Below are 16,292 nucleotides of genomic sequence, written 5' to 3'. Positions count from 1 at the left end.
CGGCTGGGAAGCAGGCCAGGCCTGACCAGGCTCTCCTGACCCGGGTCCCTGCCACACACCCCTCTGGGAAATCATACCTGCCAGGAGCTCAGGCAAAGCTCAGTGGGGCTCAGAAACCAGCCCTCTTAGTACAGACAGGCCCTAAGGGGACCAAAGAGGCCAGGGAACTTGCTCAAGGACTCATAGCAAATCAGGGACTGAGCTGAGACGAGGGATCAGGTCCTCTGACCTCCAGATCAGGCTAGAATCACCATGGAGGGGAGCCTGGGAAGTGAGAGATGGTGGCTGGCATGGTGGTGGGAAGGAGGACTTGTGCCGGGGAGTAACCAGGGCAAAGCTGGGCGGGGAGTGGAAGGAGACATCCGGGCAAAGCCAGCAGCTTGGGGAGAGATGTAGAGGATGCTGACACTACCTGGGCACTTTTTCAGGATGGCTCAGTGTTTTCTTCCCAAAGGCTCGTGAGATTTCTTGTGGCTGGACGCTAGGTAGTGAGCTCCCTTTCACTAGGGGTATGCAAGCAGAGACTGGGTGAACAACTATCAGGGACATTGCCAAGGGGACTTTTGCCCTGGTCAGATAATTGGACCAGGTAGCTCTGAGGGCACTTCAGCTCTGTAATCCTCCCAACTCTTGTTGCTGCTAAAGGCCAACCAGGCAGGTGTGGAGAGGGAACACTCTCAGACACTGCTGGGGGTGGGCTTGAACAAGTACATCTCCTACTGCATTTCTATAGTGCAACTTGGTGGTAAGGTTTCAAAATTTAGAAGTTCCATTCCTTCCCTCCCAGCAAATCTATATCTGGGCGACCATCCTAAGGAAATAAAAGATCAGAGGTGCAGACCACAAGGATGTTCAAGGATATCCATCACAGCGTTGTTTATGACAGCGACAGGCTGGAAAAAAACGAATGCCTTGGTTCCCTAAATGACGTTACACCCATTGGACAAATGACAACAAAGCCATTAAAATATTTATGAGGTTTTTTAAAAAGGGTTTGGGAAAACATTTTAAAAAGAAAGCAGGATAAGCGATTGAATATAGACTGCTCCCAGAGTAAAACTGTAAAAAGGAAAAATGTGCAAGGAACGGGCCGGCAGGAGATCAGTCAGAAGTGTTCAGAGGTTGCCTCCAGGAGACAGGATGTTCTGCTCTAATTAATGAATTGTCTTGAATGAGTAGGTATGACTTTGATGGAGAAAATTATGATGGTCCATCAGCCGACTCCCTGGCCTGCAGGCCCCTCCTGCCCACAAGGGGGAGCCCTGTGCTTTTCCAAGGTGGTGGGAACCAGACAGAGATGGCAGCTCTGTCCATACTTGTCCCCTGGGGCCTGGGTGCCAGGCAGTGGCCAACCTCTGGCTGCTGGTTCTGTTGGACCACGTTCATGTCCGTAGAGCTGCCCTCCCCGCCCCCCGCCCCCCGCCCCGCCATGGAGTGGACTTCCCACCCCCTGGATCCCATTTGCTCCCTCAATTTTGAGGACAGCTGGAAGTATCCACACCTATCACATGACATAAGAGTCTGGCTGGTCACTGTGCCCATCCATTTCCCTGCCCTTGCTTCCTGAAGTCCCACCAGGAGTGAGTCAGGCTTCAGAGTGAAGTTTGTTTTCCTCTTGGCCCCTTTAAGACTGTCTTTTTTTTTTTTTGGTTGCGTTGGGTCTTCGTTGCTGCCCGTGGGCCTTCTCTAGTTGCATCGAGTGGGGGCTACTCTTCATTGCGGTGTGCGGGCTTCTCATTGCAGTGGCTTCTCTTGTTGCGGAGCTTGGGCTTTAGGTGTGTGGGCTTCAGTAGTTGTGGCACATGGGCTCAGTAGTTGTGGCTTGTGGGCTCTAGAGCACAGGCTCAGTAGTTGTGGCGTACGGACTTAGTTGCTCCACGGCATGGGGGATTCGGATCTTCCTGGTCCAGGGATTGAACCCTTGTCCCCTGCACCGGCAGGCAGATTCTTAACCACGGCACCACCAGGGAAGTCCCTAGACTGAGTCTTTTTTGCAGGGAGATGACATTGTCATCTTTGGTAGCTTGAAGGAGAGCATCCCAGGGACCCTGGCCCAGGAGGGGGCAGTGAGGTGGGGTGCTGAGGACCTGAGGCCATGCCCTGTGCATCATGACTCCACACTGGCTTCTGTCCCAGGACGCACGGCCTCTGCTCTCTGGATCACGGTTTCGGCTATGGGCCCCAGCTGCAGGCCTCAGCCCCAGCCCTGGCCACACCACCTCTGCCTGCCTGTGCCCGGCCAAGCTCTGGGACACAGTAATAGCCACACTCATTGGGTGTCTTGTCAGAGCCAGACCCCCTTTGTACAATCACCTTATGAGTCAAGTATGCTTAGTCTCAGGTTTCAGATGAGAACACCGAGGCATGAAGAGGTTAAGTAACTCACCCAAGGCTATACTACCAGCAGGTGGCAGAGTCTGGACTCGAACCCAGGCCGCTGACTCAAGCCCATCCTCTCAATTGCCCCGCAGTGTGCGAAGGTGACGTTGAGATGAGGAACCCCCCAGCCAGGATGGTGAGAAACAGGAAAGTGTTGCTACTGTCACAGGCCCTGGCATGCCGGGTGGCCCTGGGGGCATCCCTTCCCCTCTCTGGGCCTCAGCTTCCCCATCTCTTGAATGAATGTGGCACTGACAACTGGGCAGGCTCACGTTCCTCCCTGAGGCCCATAGGACAGCCTGGCAGCCGCCCTCCCGCTCCCGCTCTCTGCCAGGGAACGCTAGGCTGACCCCACAGTGCGTCCTGCTGAGAGGCACCAGCCGAGCCAAGAGAAGCAAGGGAGGAAACAAGGAACAGATGGGCTCCTTGCTGGATCCCCTTGCCCCCTGTCTGCATGCTCTCCTGTGGCCAGGTGGCTGAGGTGATCCTGGCCTAGAGTCGAGAGGGAAAGAGCCCCGGGCTTGAGATGCCCTTTCCATAGATGAAGACACAGAGAATGAAGGGCCCAGGACTCTTTGTGCGTCCTTGCTGGTCCTTCCTGGAAGGCCCAAGAGGGTTCTGGGGACCCTTTCTAAGGGCTGGGGGCTCTCCCTGGAGGAGGCAGTGCCCCTCTCCCAGAGCCTCTTCTCTTGAGCCCTCCTTCCTCAGGCCCACAGGTACTCCCTTGCCCTCTGTGCTGTCTCTCCCCTCAAGCCTGGACCCATGGGGAGTAAACAGGGGCTGCGGTCAGAGGCCGGGGCTCAGGCAGGGCCCCACAGCCGTGGAGCCAAGACTTGAACGCGGTCCGCTGACACCACAGCAACACCTCCCACCTCATGCACAACCGCTCCTGAAATGGTTGTGGGAAAATGAGAGAACAAGCCTGCTCCTAGGACCACAACTCCACCTCTGAGCTCCGACCCTTGGCTACCACTGCAATTATTCATTCATTCAACTAACATTTATTGAGCACCCGCTCTGCACCGGGCTCTGTGGAACATTCCAGGAATATGGAAATAAGCAAGACAGATGAGGAATGCTCTCACGGTCTAGGGCCTTCCAAAGGGATCAGCCCTGTGTGACCCTTTCACCAAGCGTGGTCCACACCTGTCACAGACACCCTCGGACACACATTTTCAGGCTCCGGCCCAAGTCAGACTCACACCTGCAGAAACACTCTTGGACCCATGTCCTCAGGCAGAGGCTGCTCTTCACCCAGTCCTCCTAGGTGACAGGCATGGGGCCAATGCAGGACACGTGAAATGATCTCTAATCAATGCAATAGCCCTATGAAATCAGCACTCTGAACCCTACTGACAGATGAGGAAACTGAGGCTGGGGACAGGGGCAGCACTTGCCCAAAGTCACAGAATTAGCAAGTGGTGGGGCCCACATTGGAGCCAGGATCCGAGCTTAAGCCTGTTCAGTGCCCGGACCCATGCTTCTCTTTCCCTTGCGCCCTGTGACACTGCTTTAGCCACCCTCCAAAGACCTCCACACTCACGTGTCCACACACATGGCCCGGGGAGGTGGTCAGGAGGGCTGCTTCAGCCTCTGCAGCCTGGTCCCAGCAGCTGCGGGCTCGGCGGAGGCCCCAGAGGAAGCAGGCGATCAGAGGGACAGGTGGGCTGGACCCTGTGGCCTGCAGGCTGCTGGGAAGGAGGAAGGACGCAGCAAGAGGTCCCCCTGGGTTTCCTCCGGAGCCTCAAGGGCCCCCTTGTCTGAGCACAGGCGTCCTGGCCCCCTCCCCCAGGCCCCCTCCCCTTTTCTGGGTTCCTGCCGCAGCCCAGCGTGAGCCCAGAAGGCCCGGCCTCCTTGTCGCCCCTCCCGGCCCGTTCCCAGCCCAAAGCCACCGCAAAAATGCCATCCTGATTCCACAACACTAGGTTTTGTCCAAGTGCAGGGGAACAATGACGCTTTCACAGTGCCAGGAAAAGGTCTCAGGAAAACCCTGGGGAGGGGGCATGGAGTGGAAGTGTGGAGACAGGGAAAGGGCTGAGATGGAGAGGAGAAGACAGGGGGAGGCTGGGAGGCAGGGGCAGAGCCGTCAGGAGTCAGGGGTAGGGAGCCAGGAGACTGAGAAGACGGGAGGGCGGGGGGAGGGGGAGGAGTGACAGACGAGGGGAGAGAGGAAGGGGGGAAACGAACCAAAAGGGAAGGAGAAAACAGATACAGGAGGGACGCCCCGACAGAGGCCAAGAAGCCCCTCCAGGACCCAGAGCGGTGTGGAAGCCCCTGGCACCCCACAGGCCTCTGGGCACTGTGCCCCTAGGAGCCCCTCCCCGCCACAGGAACCCCTCTCTCCGAATCCCACCCCAAGGCCAGGCAATTGGAATTGCTCTCAGGCAAAACTTTTTGGAAAGCAGAGACTTTGTAATCACATGAACAGCCACTCCCTAAGCTATCTGTTTCCTGCTTCTGGCTTTCCTCCATTAGCAAACCGCACGGATCAGAGCTCAGGGGCGGGAGGGGGAGGGGGGGGGCCGTCCAAAGGGGTGGAAAACATCCGAATCAGAGCGATTGCAAAAGGCCTGGGTTTTCCTCCCCTCCTGTGACTGCGGAGGGAGACAGCTATCTCTCGTCCTGCCACCGCCTGCCACCGCCGTAGGGAGTGGATGCGGTGGACGGAAGGTCTGCAACCACCATGCGGTTGGCCGAGAGCTGGACACAGCCCTGAAAACCATTTGTTCTCCTGAGCGGGTTCCCAGGTCCCTGCGCATCCCTGTTTGGGTGGCCTGTTCACCCAGCAAACACTTTCTTCTGACTGTGCTTCCTCCCCAGCCGTGGCCACAACCCGGGTCCAGCCAGGCCGAGTCACCCCCAGGTACTTTAATGGCCAGGCTCCCCAGACTTAGGTAAAACACTCAAGGCTTTCGGACCCTTCCCCAGCTGACCTCACCCTCATCGTTGCTGCTCCCTCCTACAAAATTCATGCTCCAACAAAGACAACAAAACCACTTCCTGCGAAGGACATGCCCCGCTCTGCCCCCATGCCTGGGCTCTTGCTGTCAGCTCCGCTCCAAACACTTCTCCACCTGGTGGACGCCCACGTATCCAGGGCCAAGCTCCAAGGCCACCCCCTCTGGCCTTCCCCATCCCAGACAGGGTTAACTGCCCTCCTCAGGGTGCTCACGCCACTCTGAGTCCCAGGCTCGAGCGCTAGCTGAGAGCCCTCCCACTGCCTCCCCCAGAGAAGGCCCTGGCTCCCCAAACTCCCAGGGGACTTTGTGGTCTACACCACTCGCTTGGCTGTGGGTCATGTCCCGCCCTGACCCGGCCTCCAGTATGCCAGGGATGATCCAGCATGCCAGAGAATTCATCGAGAATGTAAAGAACTTTTGAAAACTGCTGTTTCTTTGGTCTTGTTTCCCAGTAGTCTCTGAGTGTGCTGGGGCCACGCAGCGCCCTCTCGGAGCATCTCCTCGGAGCACCCAGGGTGGGGCTCAGGGCACATCGACAGCTGGAGGGGACAGCGGTATGGGCAGTGCCGGTGATGGGTGAGGTGTGTGGGCCGGAGTCGGGGTCACGCAAGCAGGAGGTAGCAATGCTGGGGGCTGGCTCACTCTCAGGACGCCCCTCCTGGGCTGCGCTGAGCACTCTGGAGGGCCGTCTCAGGCCACCAGCGCCATTTCCACAGACTGTCTGGTCCCTGGCTCTGTGTCTGAGGCCACCCCTGGTGAGGCCTGGCCAGACATGACCCGGCTGGATGTGGCTGTAACCAGCCCAGCTCCATCTGGCTGGAGGGAGGCTCTGTACCAGTCCTGGGGGCAGGGCTCGGGGCAGGAAGGCGGTGGGTAAGCCTACAGTGATGCTTTGGGTGTGAGGGTCACAGCCCTGGGAGGAGAGGACAGGGGAACTCAGCTCAAAAATAGCGATGGGGGAAGGGTGTGGAGGGTGGCCAAGTGCCAGAACAGAAATCTGATCTGCCCTGGCTGATGAAACGCTGAAGTCAGCAGTTTGGGGCCACTCTGGCCGGAGCTGGGGCTGAGGCTCCCACGGCTGCCTGGTGAGAAGCTGCAGGCCCAACTTCCAGCCTCAGCTCTGTCCTCACATCAATTGCTCCTCTCCCTGGGCCTCCATCTCCTCATCTGGTCACAGGGGGTAGAAAGAGAAGCAAGCTGCCCACCTCTGAGAACTTTCATCAGGTGTGTGTTGGAGTTTGAGACACTTAGGAGATGGCGACAGCCACAGGCTGGAACTGCCCGTGGGGAGTGTCCACTGAATGCCGCGCCGGCCACGTGCCTGACTTGTAGGTGGCTTCATTGTGACCCTGTTTCCAGATGAGGAAACAGAGGCCCAGAGAGGTTAAGTCACCTGTCCAAGGTCACAAAGCAAGTAAGTGGCAGGCCTTCGATCCCAGTCTACCTGGCTGTTATCCAATTCCCTCACTGCCGAGGGCCAGAAGGCTGTGGACTGGTTTCAAGGTCATCTGTGGCAACTGCAATTGGGCAGAGCAGGGGTTAAGAGGCTCCTGGAGGCCAGCCCAGGCGTCTGCCAGCTTCTACCGTGGTTCCACGGTGTTGGCTGGTACTGAAACTCAGAGAATGGGCCTTGGGGAGGAGGGTGCACATGGCTGTAAATGCGTGTGTGTTTGTGTGCGTACAGGCATACGTGTACCTCTCACGGTCACTGCAGGGCAGCAGACCATGGCACAAATCTACCCGTGTTCTCCCCTTCAGGGTTGGGGCCTGGCAGAGGAAGAGCTGCCCTTCTGTGACTTTTCTAGGGGGTCACGGCCAGGAAGCCAGGCACTTCCCACCCACACAGCCCACGCTGCAGTTGACCTTGCTTTTTCACCCAGGGGCAGGAGAAGTGTGCAAAACCATCCCTTCCCCACTGTCTCCAAGAGCAGGGGTGCTCAGCACGGCAGGCTCTGTAGCAGTCAGGAGGACGGAGCCGTACTGTACAGCCCCAGATGGTCCACTGCCCTCCCTGGGCACAGCTGTAAAACCCTTACAGCTCCTGCCACGTGCACGGTTACCTTCACCAGCCATTCCATCCTCCCTACGACCCCTACAGATGAGGAATCCAAGGCACAGAGAGGTTGGGAGATTTGCCTGAGGTCACACAGCCAGGAAGCAGCAGAGCTGGGATACAAACCCAGGCCTGGCTCACTCCCACAGCACCACAGCACCTCTGCTATGGTCCCCAGTTCCGACCTTCCGGGGTGTCCTTGCCCTTGTCTGTGGGCAGCCCCACGTAACAATAAACCTGCTCGTGTGCCAAGAAGGGAGGGGAGGGGAATGTGCCCATTACAGGAGGGGGGCCGGCTGGTGGTACTCGTTCTCACACCACCTCTGCATGCCAGTCCCACTAACTGGCATACCTCATCTCCCAACAAAATCCCGTGGAAGCTGCACGTCCCCCTGGAAGCCTTCCTTGACTGCTCCTGCTTGTAGGGACCACTCTGTTCTCGGCCCCCTCTGTGGCTCATCTCGTGCACTCTGTGCCTAGACCCAGGCAGCACTAGGGCCCACTACACTCCTGTGAGGGGAAGCAGTGCACACATGCCCCTTTGTCAGGGTTCTGAGGCAGCTCCTTTAAAGTGCTGACGGTGGCGGGAGCCAGGCAGGCACAGGACCTGCCCTCACGGAGCGTTTGTCCCAGAAGAGCTCTGGTGTGGGAGCTGGGCTGACCAAGCTGTGTGCTATCTGTCTCATTTAATCAGCACAGTAAACCCACCACACACAGTATAGCAATATCCATCCATTTTCCTTACCAGGAAACCAAGGCTCACTTCCAAAGCCACAGAGCTGCGAAGTCCACATTCCATCTTTCTGACTCCAGATGCCCAAGTTCTTAATTCTGGAGCACAGGTTATTACTCACACTTGAGCGTGCATCAGAACCATCTGCGGGGATCGTTATCACACAGGCTGCTGGCCCCATCCCTAGAGTTCTGGAATCAATAGGTCTGGGGTGGGCATAAGAATCTGCATTTCTACAAGTTCCTGAGCGATGCTGAGGCTGCTGGCCCAGGGACCCACTTTGGGAACCACTGCTTTAGGTGATACTGATAACAGTCTGTTAAAGTAGGAGTGTCAATCACATACTGTCTTTTCCACACTGCCCCCTTCCCTCATGCCCGTTCTACAGCCCAGGAAACAGAGGCACAGAGAAGGCAAGTAACTAGCCCAAGCCATACAGGAAGTTAGGGTCAGAGCTGGGAATGGAGCCCAGGGCTCCTCACCCCAGCAATTGGTCTGGATGCAGGACAGTGAGGCTGCTAGGCTTAGCAGGACAACGGCCCAAGGTGAGCAGAAGGGCCATCCCTTTAAAAAGTGGAGCTGGTGGTGGAGGTGGTGGTGGGGTGCTGGAGGAGAGCTGGCCTGGTTCTCCTGGCCCAGCCCCAAGCCTGTGACTGCTCGGCATCTGGAAAGCATCACAAGGAACAATGGAGGGAGCAGGGGGCCTGGCTGCTCGGGGGCTCTGGCCCCCAACTGTTCAGGAAAGCAAAGGAACTGGGGCCCTGCAGCCCTCTCCCGCCCCCCGCCCCCCACCACCGCTGTTTGCTTTGGCCCCGGCACACACAGCTCCCAAGGGGCCCAGCTGTCAGGAAGTCAGCCCCGGAACTATAGACCTGGGAACCGGTGGCCAGGGTGAGTGCCCAGGAGCCAGGCTAGAAGTCAGGAGGCACCGGCCAGCCCAGCTCCCGCTCAGTGGGCAAGATTCCTGTATTACCGTGGCTCCCCGGGCCTCAGTTTCCCCACAGGAAGCTCAGGTACCACCCCGCCTGGGCTGGCTGCTTACCATGTACTGGCACGGATCTGACCAGCTTGGTGCCTTGGCCCACGTTGTCCCCAGGGGCCCGCTTGTCCTCTGCAGGCCAGTGAGGGCCAAGCAGCCAGCCGTGGAGTGGGGAAGAGATGGGGACAGTTACTGGGTGCATTTATCCCACCTGCCATCAGCTCTTCCACTCACGCCCTCAGCACATATGCACTGAGCACCCACTATCTATGAGGCACCAGAGCAGAGCGGTTAACAAGACAGATGTAACGCTGGACCCCATGAACCTACAGTCAGGTGGGAAAGGAAAAACGCCAAGTATCTCATTGAAATAATTATAGCTGTGATGAAAGCTATGAAGGAATGGGATGCTACTACAGAGACGACTGACAGGGATCCTGCCTTCAGAGAGGGAAACACTACTGTGGGGTCTGTCCCAGCCTCTGAGGTTTCACAATTTAAACTGTAAGGTGGGTGTTTCTTTTTTTTTTTTTACTTTTTAATTTTTATACAAATTTTAAAGGTTACTTTCCATTTACAATTATTACAAAATATTGGCTATATTCCCCAAGTTGTACCATACATCCTTGAGCCTATCTCACACCTAACAGTTTGTACCTTCCACCCCACAGCCCCTATTTCGCCCCTCCCCCCCACTGATAACCACCAGTTTGTTCTATCTGAAAGTCTGCTTCTTTCTTGTTATATTACTAGTGTGTTGTATGAGTGTCTTTATCCACTCATCTGTTGATGGACACTTAAGTTGCTTCCATACCTTGGCAATTGTAAATAATGCTGCTATGAACATTGGATTGCATGTATCTTTTCGAATTAGTGTTTTTGTTGTTTTTCAGGTATATACCCAGGAGAGAAGTTGCTCGGTCATATATCAATAATAGCTCTAGTGTTAGTTTTTTGAGAAAGCCCCATACTGTTTTCCTCAGTGGCTGCACCAATTTACATTCTAAGGTGAGTGTTTCTTAACACACACCACCCCTACCCCAGCCCCAGCATGCTGCCACCAACGTGCTCTGTGACCTGGGACAAGCCCCTTCCCTGCCTGGGTCTCGGTTTCCCCATCGGTCAATGAGAACATGACAGGAAAGGCAAATACTTCATCTTCGTGTCCAATAACTCGCTATCGGAGCACTTTGTTAAGAAAGATACTGTAGCAGCATCCCAGCTCGATAGGCAAGAATAATGTCATTATGGTGCCACCTGCCTTGCCATGGCCGTGGGCTGGGGGTGACGGACACACATGACTTGTGCTGGCATTCCAGGCCTAGGCGATCCCCAAAGGTCCTTCCAGTGCGAGTGTTCCGCAAGCAGACAGCACACAGGCTGAAGAAGCAGACAGCGGTTGAGTCTGGCGTGGCATGAGCCTTGGCTTGCCCTAAGGCAGAAATCACTGCTTCCTTCCACCTCTGGGCCTGTAATAGATGCTAGTCTTGCCCCGCCGGCGCCACATGGTTTCAGAGACACTCCTCTTCCAGCCAGCCTTCCTGGCAGACATCCCCCTGGGACCCAGTTTGCCCCCTGTACTTTGTGCATCTCTGTAGGAAGCACTGAGGTACCCCGCTCAGTCTGTGTGCCTGTTGCCTTCTCCCAGCCCCCTCCCCAGGGACAGAGACCATGTAGGATTCCTCTCTCATCCTCAGGCCCTGCATGGGTCTGGCGCGGAGCAGGGAGCCTCTGGGGAGGAGGTAAAGGACAAAGTGATCATTTTGGACATGACCATCATCCTGAAATAAGTAGCTAGAGGAGAAAGTCAGGAGGGCTGGGGAGGCATGGGGAGGGGGGCAGGCAGCAGGCTGGTGACTTCCTGAACAAGCATGCCGGCGATGTTCCTGGTTCTCAGTGTGGCTATTGTCCCTGCCGGTCCAGAGAGCGGGCTCAATAGGGCCTCTGTCGCTCCTCGGGCAGGCTGGCCGGCTCAGTGGCGTCCCACCCGGGCAGCTGGGAGGCAAGGGCCGACACTTCCTGTCCCTGCTGCCGAGTGTTCTGAGGGACAGTGCGAGGGGAGGGGGACCCTCAAGACAAGCACCCATCTATGTCCCCCAGGGGAGGGCTGCCCAGCTGGGGGGAGGAGGCGGGAGAAGGGAGAGCGGCGCTGGGGATGTGCTCACCCCTGTGCCTCAACCCCTCTCCTCCCAAGCAGCGCTCCCTCTGAGCCGGAGCTGTCAGGGGAGCCACTCTGGCGCTCCTGCTCTTCCTCAGACAGGCCAAGCACAGCCTTGCCTCATCTCAGGGCCTTTGCTCTTGCTGTCCCCTCGGCCAGGAGCGCCCTTCCCCCAGATCTCCGCATTGTTTGTTCCCTGCTTCCTCTATCTCTATTCAGGTTGCTGATGCCTCGGGGAGGCCGTCCCCAACAAGCCTTCTGAACACACCCGAACACCACAGCGCATCCATCTGCATCTGTGTCTTTACTGTAGGGCGTCCCACACCGCGTGAGCTGTATTCTTCCCTTGTCTTTCCTGTTCACTGTGGACTGTCCCCAGTGCCTGGGGCAGTGCCTGCCACACCGTGCGTGCTCTATAAATACATGCTAAATGAACAGATAAAAGTAACAACACACTTGAACATCCATCTACACACCGAGAGGTGTGCTCTGGGAGGGCAGAGCCCTGTGGGTCGGGGGCATGTGGCCAGGGTGGCTGGGGAGGAGGCCCCGGGAAGTACAGGAAGAGCCAGGTGAAGTTAAAGTGGAGAGGGATCCACGTGGACCGGGCAGCTTGCGCAAAGGGCTGGGATGGCAGGAAGCGTGGAGGGCTTAAGGATTAGAGGCCAGCGGAGGCCAGCCCACACCGGCCCTGGGACCATGCTGCCGAGTTGGATTTTAGCGTGGGAGTCACAGGAAGTCAGGGAAAGATGTAAAATCAGCGGTGGCAAGGTTAGCCTGGCGTTTCAAGAAGTCTCTGGCTGGGTTTAGAGAATGGATTGAATGGGGGGAGGGGCACATGGAACATGAGGACACCTTGGGGGCTACAGCCACATGGCTAGTGAGAGGCGATGGTGTGGTCTGGGGAGGGGTGGCAGAGAGGACAAAGGTGCAGGGACTCCAGAGACAGACAGGAGGTACCGTCCACAGGACTTGGGGTGGCCCTGGGGGAGGGCGAGCCAGGGGTCAAGCCTCAGCCATCCTGCCTGGCTGTGAGGGCTGGGCCAGGGTCCCCCCCCCTCTGCTGGTGACAGCCCTGGCTCTAACTGGGGGAGGGCAGGGCAGGGGGAGGTGACGGACGGAAGGAGGACTGGGCGGCAGGCAGCAGTGATGGATGGAAAAGCCTCGTCATAACTACCTGCCCAGCTCCTTCCCAGGGGCCTGCCCTCAGAAGTCAGGAGTTGCCCATAAACCTGTCACCTGAGCCTGTACAAGCTGCCCCCAGGGGGAGGGGCCACCACAGGGCTGATGTGGAAGGGGAGCCAGATACCCTGGTGTGGTGCTGCAATTACACACACACACACACACACACACACACACACACACTCCCCTGCAGGTGAGCAAAAGGCTCTCATTACAGGAAGGGGCAAGCTAGAAACGCCGGGCCATGAGCGCTCAGGTTCAAGGCTTGCCCACAGTCTCGAGTTGCCTGCTAGGCCCTGGAACGATTCTTCAGAGCCCAGCAGGAAGAGTCAATGGAAGAAGTGTTGAGTCTTAAGGAGGGATAAAACTCAGGAGGAAGGGGAAGGAGCTGGAGTCAGAGGGAAAGGTGCCCTGGGCTCTCCGTGGTCCAGCCTCTCAGTGTGCTCAGCAGGTGATTAGCAGGGTCTCCGGGGCAGGCGAGGGGACCTCCAGCATCACACAGCCCATGAGGGGCAGGACAGAGCTCAGATGTCCCCAATCCAAGTCCAGTGCTAGGGGAAAGCCTGAGGCCGATGCAGAGAGGGAGGAGTGGAGGGCACTTCCAGAAGCTCTCCCAGCACCTTCTCAGCCCTGGGACCCGGCCATGCTCCCTGAGAGGGTCTCTCAAGCCCAGAGGAGCACCATGCCACCTGACACCAGCCACATCCCCAAGAGGGCACATCTCCTCCCCAGGGGTGGCACCAGGGCAGTACTCAGTTCAGGGACCCAAGGCAAGCCCCCCAGAAGCCCAGCGGCTCCAGTCCCTGAAGCCCATCCACATGTGCTCCTATGGGTCCTGGCCCATCTCTCCCACCCCTGCCTCACTCCCAGCAGCCCATAAGGTCAGAATCGCGGGAGGAGAAGGAACGGTGTGGGAGACTGGCATGTGGAAGCCATGGAGCAAAGCCTTCTTATTCTGCCCACAAAAGGGCAGTGAGCTTGGGCCCTGAACTGAGCCTGGGCGGGCACGTGTCTGCAGACTGCAGGTGCTCACGTAGCGCCCAAAGAAACGACAAAGGAATGACATGCACAGGTGTTTCTCCGGGGCACACACCTTAAGATGAGCTGCCACCTCCATTTTAAGTCAACTGACAGGGAAGCAGGTGGTCAAGAGGGTAGCAGAGGCTCCTTAAACCTGTCTGGGACCCAAGGGAGGTATGTTCACTGAGCTTCCCATCAACCTGGCAGCTCCCTGGGGCCCAGCAGCGGCAGAGCCTCTGTGTGGGCATGTGCACCACATACTGGAGAGGGGTGTGTGTGCAGTGTGCACACTTGGAGCTCCGGGTATGTGCGCCATGTGTGTGGCTGCACAGAGCCCCTCGCTCTGCACCCAACTCCACAAGCTGCAGTGGGCCAGGGAGAGGTCGGGGGAGGTCCAGGGCTGGGCAACCACAGGCAGCTCTGGATTTCTCAAATCCATCAAAATAAGTGCACGGAAAACTGGGAGAATCATGCTGAAGGAAGAGAAAAATGCAACCACTCATGTCGCCTGGAAAATGTCTTTCTAGTCCCTGGCCACTGTCTATCCCATGACCCCACATCCTCTCAGCCAGCCAAGTGCAAAGTGAAAGAGCTCTGGCTGTGCAGCTCTGAGACCTGGGTTCGAATCCTGGCTCTGCCATTACTGGCAGCAAGAGCTTGCAGAGGTTTCTAAACCTCCGTGAGCCTCGGTTTCCCATCGCTCAAGTGGGAATCATAGTATCTATCGGGTGGGGAGTTGAGAAGAGTTCATGAGCTCACGAGTGCAAAGTGCCTGGCACATAGTTGGAACTCAGTAAATGGTAGACCTCATCGCCTTCCTCAGCATTGTATGGACACTTGTCTAAAAGTTCACATGCCCAAGGCCTTTATACTCTTTCCCCTCTATCTTGCCAACTTTCTGAAAATCCAGGAAAGTCTCTGGAATCCCAAATTTCATCCTCTCAGTGAATATAAATAAACCCACTCAGTCTCCCTCAACAAACACAAGTTGCTGTTCGGAGCCTGGCTCTTTGCTGAGCATGAGGAACTGGCAGTGGGTGAGGCTGGCCGCTGCCCCTTCCTAGCACATCAGGTTTTCCCATACAGGGTCTCGTGTAATCCTTACAGTAACTGGGAGTTGCAACGCACGGGCCCAGAGAGGAGGAGGGACTTCCTCAAGGTCACACAGTGAGCGAGTGGCGGCCCCAACCTACACCTGCCTGTTCCTAGCTCCCCCTCTTCTTCCTGGTCTCTGAGGCTGCCGTGTGCCGGCGCATGTGGCACCAGTCCTGGGGCAATGAAACAGAAGACGGTGTGGTCTGGCCGGCAGGAAACAGCCAGGGGAGGTCACGTGGGGCAGGGAGAGCCGCTCCTGGGCCTGGTGAAATCCACCAGGCTACAGGCTGTGAGTGTGGGATCCTACGTCGCGAGACTGGTCCCTGTCACTTCAGGGGGACCCAAAAGTTGACTGGCTGCTATAGCAGGTTGATGATTCTGTGCAAAAAGCAAGGCCTTAGAAGGACGGGATGGAAGACACGTGCAGTAGCTGGACGCTTAGCGAGGAGGTCTGGGTTTGGGTACCAGCTCTACCAGGCAAGTCACCTCCTATTTCTGGGCCTCAGTTTTCCCATCTGGAGTCAGGGTGTGTGTGTGGGTTTAGAGGAGATGCTTTGGATGCAATAACCTCTAATGTCTGAGTCACAGCTGACCTTCTGGGAACTGACTGCTCTGCTGTGAGATAGGGCCAATGCACTGAGCCAACAAGAGATGCTGCAACGTACCTAACCCGTAGCCCTTCCCGCTGTGCGGTCAAACACGCCCCTCATCCTTGCTCTACCTTCCACTCCTCTACTGATAGTGACAGAGCGAGAGCTAGAGCAGAGAGAGCTCTGTGGGGTCCCTGCTCTCTCCACCCCTGCTCTTCCCCCCAGAGAGGCCATCCAGGCCAAGCAGGGGAGGGGGCACGCATCCAAGCTTACACAATCACCACCTTGTCTGGGGGAGACAAAGGCCAGGCTCTGGGTCTTGGCGGCCAAGAGCCCGGGTGGAATGATGGATCACAGAGTTGCTGAATTTAGAATTTTAAAAAACGGTAGTACCATAATAGCTTAGATTCTTTTTTTTTTTTTTTTAGCTTAGATTCTTAATCTCTAAAATTCAGAATAATAATGTGTTAGAATCATAGACATGGAGAATCTTCATTTCAAAGAACAAGAATAACAGCACGTTGAAACAGAAAACGTGGGAGAGTTCAGAATCCCACCATTTAGATATGGAATGATTACAGGAACCTCAGACTCTTGACAAACTCAGAGCAACCAAGTGTCAGTATCATCCCATGTGGGAAGCCTCGTTTCCCAGAATAATAAAATTTGGTAATCACAGGATCTAAGAAATCTGGGATTGAACTTCGTACAGTGTTGGAAGCAGGAACTCCTGGAATGTTCATTTCCATCTCATGGAAACTTCTAATCTTGCATCCCCAGGACCTCAGAAGGACAAAGATGGTTTTACTCACCTGCAGGGGCCCTCCCCCATACCTGCCTGAGCTCCACTTCAGACGTGGGCAAAGGTGTATCAGAATCACCTGGAGAGCTGAAAACATGCCCATGGCGAGGCCAACCCTGGATCTACTGAATCAGAATGTCCAACACCAAACTAAAAAAAAAAAATCCCCTGGTGATTCTACTGTGAAGTCCCAGTTGAGAAGCGCTGATCTGGTAAACGTCACCACCTTATCACAGACAGGGAAACAGAGAATGCAAGTAGCTGGCCCCAGAACATGCAGCAGTGGTCTCTAGCCTCTGCACCAAGGTCAGGCCCCTCGGGCCGTGCTCTACCTCCACCTG

At 56.5% G+C, this 16,292-nt stretch overlaps 1 protein-coding gene and 1 long non-coding RNA gene across 5 annotated transcripts in view; one reads left to right on the top strand and one right to left on the bottom strand.

Annotated features, from left to right (window-relative positions):
• The window catches only part of ZCCHC24 (zinc finger CCHC-type containing 24), a 70,745-nt gene that overhangs the window by 24,991 nt on the left and 29,462 nt on the right, over window positions 1-16,292 (bottom strand). The window lies entirely within an intron of this gene.
• LOC308627066 lies at window positions 5,621-12,581 on the top strand. The gene is made up of 3 exons (XR_014017345.1): window positions 5,621-6,563; window positions 9,998-10,112; window positions 11,482-12,581. It is a non-coding gene; the product is annotated as an uncharacterized lncRNA (long non-coding RNA).

The sequence above is a fragment of the Mesoplodon bidens genome (genome assembly GCF_964165515.1).
Source record: "Mesoplodon bidens genome assembly, chromosome: 1".
Taxonomy (NCBI): domain Eukaryota; kingdom Metazoa; phylum Chordata; class Mammalia; order Artiodactyla; family Ziphiidae; genus Mesoplodon; species Mesoplodon bidens.
Note: the sequence above shows the minus strand (reverse complement) of the source record. Positions and strands in the feature narration are given on the sequence as shown.